We start from the raw sequence: 8,467 nt of genomic DNA, 5'->3' as shown, positions 1-8,467 counted from the left end.
CAATGAGTGTTGCTGATAACGAAGCCTTGCTGAAGTGAGGACAGTGAGTAGTGCTTCTCGGTTTCTTAGGCTGGAGAAAAAGCCCTGAGTGCTAAATGAGGAAATATTCTGTCACATGCTATATTTCAAAAAAAAAAAAAAAAAAGACCACACAGCACTAATTTTGCCTTTGATGGCACACTGTGCTGCCTTGAGAAAGCAGGTGATAGACAAGGTTATATCAGTACTTCACTGTTCTCTCTCCTGGAGAAACATCAACAGAGCTCACAGGATTAAACAACACTGAAACACCACAGAGAAACGCAGTCTCAGCCTTCATTACACAGTAAAGAAATTCCATCAGGAAAATACACCAGTCTTGCATTTTCACGTGTGACAGAACTGAACTTTAAAGGACCAAGATTTCAGTGAAATTCACTGTGTATAAAGTTACTAGAATTTCTTTCCTTCTGACTCTCCTCATTAACCTACTGACTTTGATTTTTGCAGCAATGCAGCTTGGATGCCAACACTGAAATCTTCCTGAAGAATGTCTCCCTTTCTATTCAGTCCCTGTTTTTCCTGTGGAGTAGGCAAATTTTGTCAGGTGTTGATCAGTTTCAAGAAATGCCACATACCTGATCTTTCTCAGATTACAGAACAAGCACCCAGCAGTCTGGTTTCTGATTGTACATAAATCTGGAAGAAGCAGTGCTCCTCTCCAAACCACAGAAGACATCTTTCTAGTTACATCAAGGCCTGACTTTATCACAGTAGTTTTTTATCAGGTAAATATTTTATTTTGTTTAGAAAAACTGTTAAATGAAAAAAAAAAGAATTTGTTGTATGAAGATATTATTTGAAGTGTAGTAGCATACTTATTCTGTAACTGTTAGTAGTGCGATAGCAAAGAAATTTGGCATCATCTTCTCTTTGCTGCCAAGATTTCCTGAACACACAGTTGTTTCTATTTGGCTTCTCAGCAGAAAGACAAGGCAAGAGAATTAATTCTCTGAGCAGGTTTGTGAGATTAAAATAAAAAGGAGAAATTGAATTACAAAATTAGAAATTACAAGGAAATGGTTCGGATATTAGGAAGTTACGGGCAAAGTTAACAGAATTTTCTTTTTCAGATGGTGACAAAATATACTACAAATGACAAAGCCAACACCTTTTTCTGGAAAAGGTATTTGACACTACTCTTTTTTCCCAAGTCTTTTAATCAGCTGCCAAACATCTTGCCTAGAAAGTACAAAGCTTTCTTTAGCCCGAACAGTTATGTCTCAGACAGACAGTATTTCCTCATGGCCCATTTATACAAAAGATATGTTGTCATTTATTCTATCAGGAGACTCTTTTTATTCAGGCACTTGTATGGCACAAAACCGAGAGGCATTCCTCCTTCTTCTCAGTTGGACACTGTGCAAAAACGTAAAACCAGAAAGTGAACTGTCCCTTCACTTAGCTTTGTTGATCCTCTAATCAGCACAGCCAGACACCCAGCAGTACAGCAAACATTGGTTCATGAGCAGAGTGAGCACTCTTGAGTCTTTTCCACTGTGTCCAGGATTGAGAATTACAGGGTGCTGTGCTGGTTCTTGAGTGAGATTGCTGCTCAGAGCCATCAAAATCCATGAGACTAGACTATGAGGAAGAACAAAGCCAACGGAGTCTTGTCACCTTTACCTGACAGCTCCTGCTCACTGCAGACACCAGAAACCCACCTTGGGGAGTGGCGTACAGAAGGTGGGTGGCACTGTGTTCTTGTCCCATGGCACCTCTGCAATCTGCCGAAGTCAGTTGCCTTCATCTTATGGGACAGCCCCACCACGAAAGCAGTGCTTGGTCTACAAACAAGCTGCTTCTGTCCATAGGGCACAGATTGTCCAGTCCTCACCTAGAAGTTCAGAAGCCAGCCTATAAAACAAAGCTGTAGCCCTTGTCATGAATTTAGTCAATTCTCTTTTCCCTCAAATTCAGGGAGGCTGCAACATTAGTTGTTAGACCTACATCCTAGACATCAATCCCTTAACAGATTGTTGACTAATAGTAAAAGCCAAGTTGCTAAATATTCATCTGGAAATCTCAAATAAGTTCATTAAATTTTTCATCGTTCAAAAGTTGAGAAAAATAACAGTGCAGCATAAACAGCACTTTATATCACAACATATCTGTTACACCTAAACAAATAGCTGAAGCAACGTAGTGGTTATTTTGCAGACAACGATCTGCTGAACACTGATGCCAGGTGTTCACTGAAAGCTACTTCACTACATTGTTATAAAATAACCTGTATATTGATCCCATAAAATGCTCTGAGATCTTTCAACAGCAAACATCCTTAGGATCACTTAACCCCAAGGTAAATCTCCCCGTCTTCATGAGATGAAATTAGCCTTTGTTTCTTGTTATTTTTCTGGGTAGAAGATAGCAGGAAAGATAGGTGGCTGTCTGGCATTTCATTCAGTCTTATAAAGGCATCAGTTTAAAGCTGCTCTTTATCAGTAATTCAAACAATAAAATCTGTATGGGTCAAAATAAGAACTAACAAAGAGAAAAAAGTCACTGGACTGAAAATACTGTTGCTATTGCATTCATTTTCTTTATTTTTGTACATATCTGGAGAAAGCAAGAACAAAGCAAGAAGAGAAAAAGCAGAAAGGTAATATCAACATGAATGAGAGAATCAGAAGTTTCCTTGGGGAAAAATGAGCTTAAACATTGTTTGAGAAAGAATACTATTGACTTTTTCTAAAGAAGTGGAATCTGTATCCGCTTTTTCTGAATAAGAGTCATTATATATATATAAATAGCTACCAAAATGTCTCAGAAGAGAATAACTGAAACATCCTCTCATCTTAAGTACATTATGCACAGCCAGAGACTGCATGTGTGGGTACTACACAGAGAACAGACATTTTAAAAATACATTTAGCAATACATAAATAAAAAATGAAATTTAAAATGGAATTGTGAAGTTAAATCTTCACCAATTAGAAAGTGAAATCATTAAAGGTTTTTGGTTCATTTTTAGCCAGAGTAGGAAATATTAAATTCAGTAGACAAAGCTCTGAAAAGACAGCAAATTTTTCTGGAGTAATGAAAAATCACCTACCTTATTGTCATGAAATTGCCTTACATTTTCTACAAAAAAATGCTGTGAAAGTCAGTTGTTAGATTAATTACTTAGTCCATATGACCTGGCCTGTATCATGCTAGCAGCAATACAATGCAATTAATAATAAGAAAACCTCAGTCTTTTCAAATCTAAAATTTATTACAAATTAAGGAAAAGTCCTGTGCTCCATGAATATGATGTGAAAAATGCAAACAAAATAGAGGTCCATGAAGTACTACAGTGACATGGAGAAGCCAAAAATACATCAAGTTCTCACTATTTGAACCAAAGTGATTTGTGACAGAACAGTCAGTGGTGTTAACTATATTGAGAAAAAAAAAAAAAAAAAAAAAAAAAAAAAACCCAACAGAAAGAAAAAGATGCATACTGAAATTAAACAAGCCTTACCTTCTATGCTTGTATTAAGACTAAAGTGAAATATTTCATGTAGTAACATTAAATCACTAACAGTAATATCCAAGATATGACACATAAGGTCTGTGAATTCTGGAAAAGAGTGCCTAAATCAGATTTAACAATAAGTTTAAATTGTTAAAAGAGGGAGAAACTCTGTATTACACTAATTTCAGTAGAAGGATAATGAGAAATAGCATAGGATTTTGTCCGATACAAGGAGATATTCCTTAAATATCTACTTCTCTAGCCTTTGTTATTATGAGTAACAAGACAGTTGTTAGACTTATTATACACTGTATGCTTCAAAGAAGCAAGATTTTAAAATTACACTTAGCATTTCACTAACATACAAATCCTGAGAATCCCCTTGTTCTCCAGACCATTATCAGAGCTTTACTTCTTGAAATGTTTAGTACCAGCCTAGCCTACTTAAAAAAAAACCTCTGAAGCTAAACCATCTTTACAACTTGCCTCTGCAAACTCTAAACAGCTCAACACTCTGCATGTCCACTTTATTATCCTATCCATGAAATCAGACATGGTCTTCTGTTTTCAAAAATCCTCCCTTACTTCTGTTATATAAACTAAAATTACTCTTTATAATGTTCTACAAAGCCTTTTACAAACCTATCTGCTTTCTTTTTATAATAAGAGAACTATAATAGAGGGAGAAGAATTTTCAAGTAGAAATAACATAAAAGATATTAATTTTTCTTCTTGAAAGGAAAACTATAAGCCCAGAAATACAGAATAATTACATAGCCTCTGAGGAGATGCAGAAAGAACTTTGTCCAGAGGAGGGAAGACAAGAGCACCAAATAACAATCTTCAAAGATATAAATCATCACTATATGGGGAAAGGTCATAAACTCTCCTACTCAGGAAATGACAGGAAGTACAGGAAAAAGAAACAATGGAAACTGTTTAACAAGGGAGAGTTCAGCATCAGGGAAAAAATAATTGAGAATTAAGTACTTGGACAGATTATTTAGTGAAACACTTTATAAAAACAAAAGAGATAAGCAGTTATCAGAAGTCAGCTAAACTCAGTTGTCTCTCTTTCAGCAAAATTTATCTCCAGGATATTCTGATAAGAGCCAAAGCACCATTAATAGCACACTGCTGTTAAGACCGTTGCTGAGTGATGGGAACACATCCAGAAGCAGACTGATCTGTGGGAGAAGAGCCACTGCCTCTATGGTGTGGAATCAAGGGTGGGATGGGGACAGGACAGGTGCCTGAATTAAGCCCAGGGAAGTGGCATAGTATTGTTGCTGTGAATTGGTTGGTAGGTGATGATAATTGCATATTTATTTAAATTTTCCTCTTCTGTCTCAGTAAATTCTCTTTTTTTTTTTTTTCCTTTTTTTTTTTTTTTTTTTTAATATCTCGGTCTCTAGGTAGTGTTTTGTTTTGAACTCTTGGAGGGGTGTGTGGGAATGATTGTATAGCTGAGTGGTGCTGAGCTGCTGCCAGGGTAAACTACAACACAAGGTTTTCCAGCAGTGGAGCCACAGACACCATGTTTCCAGGAGATGAAGGGCCCATCTGGGAGGCTTGCACCTGAAAGTCATGTCACAGCTGCAGACATTCCCTAGGCAAGATGATCCAAGAGCATTTGAACCTCAATATTTTGGCTGAGGTACAACAGGCCAATGTATGCTCCGCGACTGCTGATTTTAAGCTACACTCATCCACATTTTGTACTACACTTTATTTGCTCCTAATTAACTGATCCTCAGTAGTTGATGTAAGTAATCAAAATACAAATTTAGACTGCTGTTAACATGCATGACGTCTGTAAGATAAAATAACTTGTCCAGTCATACATCCTCGATATCAGTATGTAGTTATAAAAATAACTGTAATTTATGCTATTTCTATGATGGTCACTGTTTTCTTCCTTTGCTTTATCACTTTTTCCTTCCTTATAAAAAAAAAAAAAAAAAAAAAAAAAAAAAAAAACCTCAGCACATTCCAGAAAAAAATGCTTCAAAATATTTTCCATGGAATAATACTTCAATTTTCTATAAATCTTAAATCCCTTTCTTCATGTTCTCTACCACAGTCAAGTGCGAGATTTGACTTAAATATGCAATAGAAACTTACTGAAGCAGAAAGGCTGGCAAAAAATTTCTCTCCACTCCCCCACCCTGCAGACTAATGAACTCCAAAAACTTTATATTTGATATTTGGGGCCTGACCAGTCTGTCAGTCTGTATGAAGGTGAAAGAGTTCATTCTGAAGAAACTGAAGTTTCTTCTTTCTTCATCAACCTAGAAGGAAGTCTTTGTCTTCATCCCCTCTTCATACACGTGTCAGCTGCTATTGTATCAAATCTATTTTCTGGTAGAGAAAAGAAATTTCATAGAATCAAAGAATCATAGAATTGCTCAGGTTGGAAAAGACCTTAAAGATCACCAAGTCCAACCACAACCTAACCATACTACCCTAACAACCCACTGCTAAATCATGTCCTTGAGTACCACATCCAAATGGCTTTTAAACACATCTAGGGATGGTGACTAAACCACCTCCCCAGGGAGCCTATTTCAGTGCTTAATAACCCTTTCTGTAGAGATTTTCCTGATATCCAACCTAAAACTTACCCTGGCGCAACTTGAGGCCATTTCTGCTCATCCTGTCACCACTGAGAAGAGACCAACCCCGCTTTCGCTGTAAGCACCTTTCAAATATTGGAAGAGAGCAATAAGGTATGCCCTCAGCCTCCTTTTCCCCAGACTAAAAAGCCCCAGTTCCTTCAGTCTCTGCTTGTAGGGCTTATTTTCCAAGTCTTTCACAAACCTTGTTGCCTTCTTTGGACCTACTCCACCACCTCAATGTCCCTTCTGTATTGAGCTGCCCAAAACTGAACACTGTACTCGAGATGGGGCCTCACCAGTGCCGAGTACAGGGGCCGGGTGACTTCTGTAGTCCTGCTCACCACACCATTCCTGATACAAGCCAGCGTGCCATTGTCCTTCTTAGCCACCTGGGCACACTGCTGGCTCATACTCAGCTGACTGTCCATCCTTACACCAAGGTCCCATTCATAATTAACAGCACGGAAGGAGATAGATAGAGCAAATATTCATATGGACTATTACTAAAGAAATCTTTTAACTGAAAAATGATTTAAAAATCTGTATGCCTCAGTTTTTTCCTGAGCAGTTACACACAGTAGTTCTCAGAGAGTGAAAGGTGCTCTGTGAATTGCTTCAAGAACCGACTTCAGTCTGAAATAGTTTCCTGATTTCTTTGTTATGAAGAGTTTCTAAATCTGTCACAGCCCTTCCAGGCATAGTCTGGGCATTATGCAGGTTTTTCTTCTTTGATTTCCTTTTGGGGTTGAACTTGTAATTGTCTGGGAAGAGGAGCTGATTTGCCTTAGGCTCAGCCATCAATCAGCACAGCTTACCTGCTTTTCAAGACTGTTTTCTCCTGAAGATACCACCTTACTTAGCCTGAACTTGTGTTAGGCATGCAACTTTGGCTGCTCCATTTGTACAGAACTGTCTGTTTTAGGGAGAAAGAGACTGAAGCAAACCTAGGACCCATACCTAAAGCTATCCATATTTAGGCAGCTTGGCATCTGCTCTCTAGTAATGAGCCTGAAAAAAGCTACACAGGTGACATTCATGTTTAGGATATATAGCTCAGATTTTCAGGGCAAGTTTAGTTCATTTCGTTTGCACAGTGTAGGCTTACTGCTATCCACACAAGCTGTATGGAGCTGGGACCAGGGCCCCAGGGCTAGATTGGCCCCACTGTAACCTACAGGTTAGGGCAATCTCTGTCAGGGTTTTCTACTTTAAACCTACTCCAGGCACCTATATGTTTGAGGAAAAAGTGCCCAACCTGGACTTTTCAGGCAGGAAGACTGTATTACACTTACTAGTGTCGATATCTCATGGAGCTATCTAACACAGAATAACCAGGTGTTCTTTTGCATCATTAACCAAACACTAGATAATTCTTCATTAATATATACACATACTAGAGACAGAGAAAACTTGCAAATTTGCAGAGTTGAACCTTGCCATTCCCATCTCTGCAACTAATGAAAGTTAAGAGGATGGAAGAGAAAGTGAAAAAAAATTAAGAAGCAGTGTGTAAAACCATCAGTTTGACAGACACCTGTGAAAGGAACCAACAGTCTCCAGCCAGATTTCTGCGGACTAACCAGAATCTCTGTAGTGAGTTAGAAAATTCTACACTGCACAAAGGTCCTATGATTTCTGGACATAGGAAAAGTGAAAGGTTAGTCTTTCATTCCCAGCTTATGCAATAGGTCAGGCTCTTCTCCCTCCCAGGCAAACCACACATCCTCTAATTCCCACACCTGAACTACACGATATTGTTACAAAATCTAACTGATACCTGTAAAAATGTTTTCAGCTCTTAATGTCATGACTCACAGGATTGCAAAACTGGTCAATTTATCTGAGATATCTGTAGATAGCTGGAAAGCCTTGGGTAAAACTTTAGATTTGAGTCACAGCCAGCTCCCAACTACAGGACTACGCAAGGCAGCATCCTCTGCAGCCAATGCCTCCAGCTAACATCTCTAAACATTCACCTAAGTGGGCACAGTGTCCATCAGGGCATACTTTTATAGATGCTGTTCATATCATTGCAGGTAGAGAGTATTGTTAACTTCTCTGAATTTCTATATTTATGATGCCATGCGAATTCAAGCTCAATTTGGGCTCCTGCCCACATTTTTAGTAATCTTGCCCATTTTCTTGGCAGCAACACAGTCTATCAAACTCAAGTCTGTTCTGAAAATCTTCCATGAAGATTATGTTTTCTTTGCTATTTTATGTGAGACACTGTCACCACATTCTCAATAATTCATCACATATCATATCCATACTTTCAATCAACCCTTTCTGCCACTTTTTGGGACACACTACAGACATCAGTATGCAGCCATTTCAAGAAGCCTTTGGC

The sequence above is a fragment of the Tetrao urogallus genome (genome assembly GCF_951394365.1).
Source record: "Tetrao urogallus genome assembly, chromosome: 7".
Lineage (NCBI taxonomy): Eukaryota > Metazoa > Chordata > Aves > Galliformes > Phasianidae > Tetrao > Tetrao urogallus.
Note: the sequence above shows the minus strand (reverse complement) of the source record.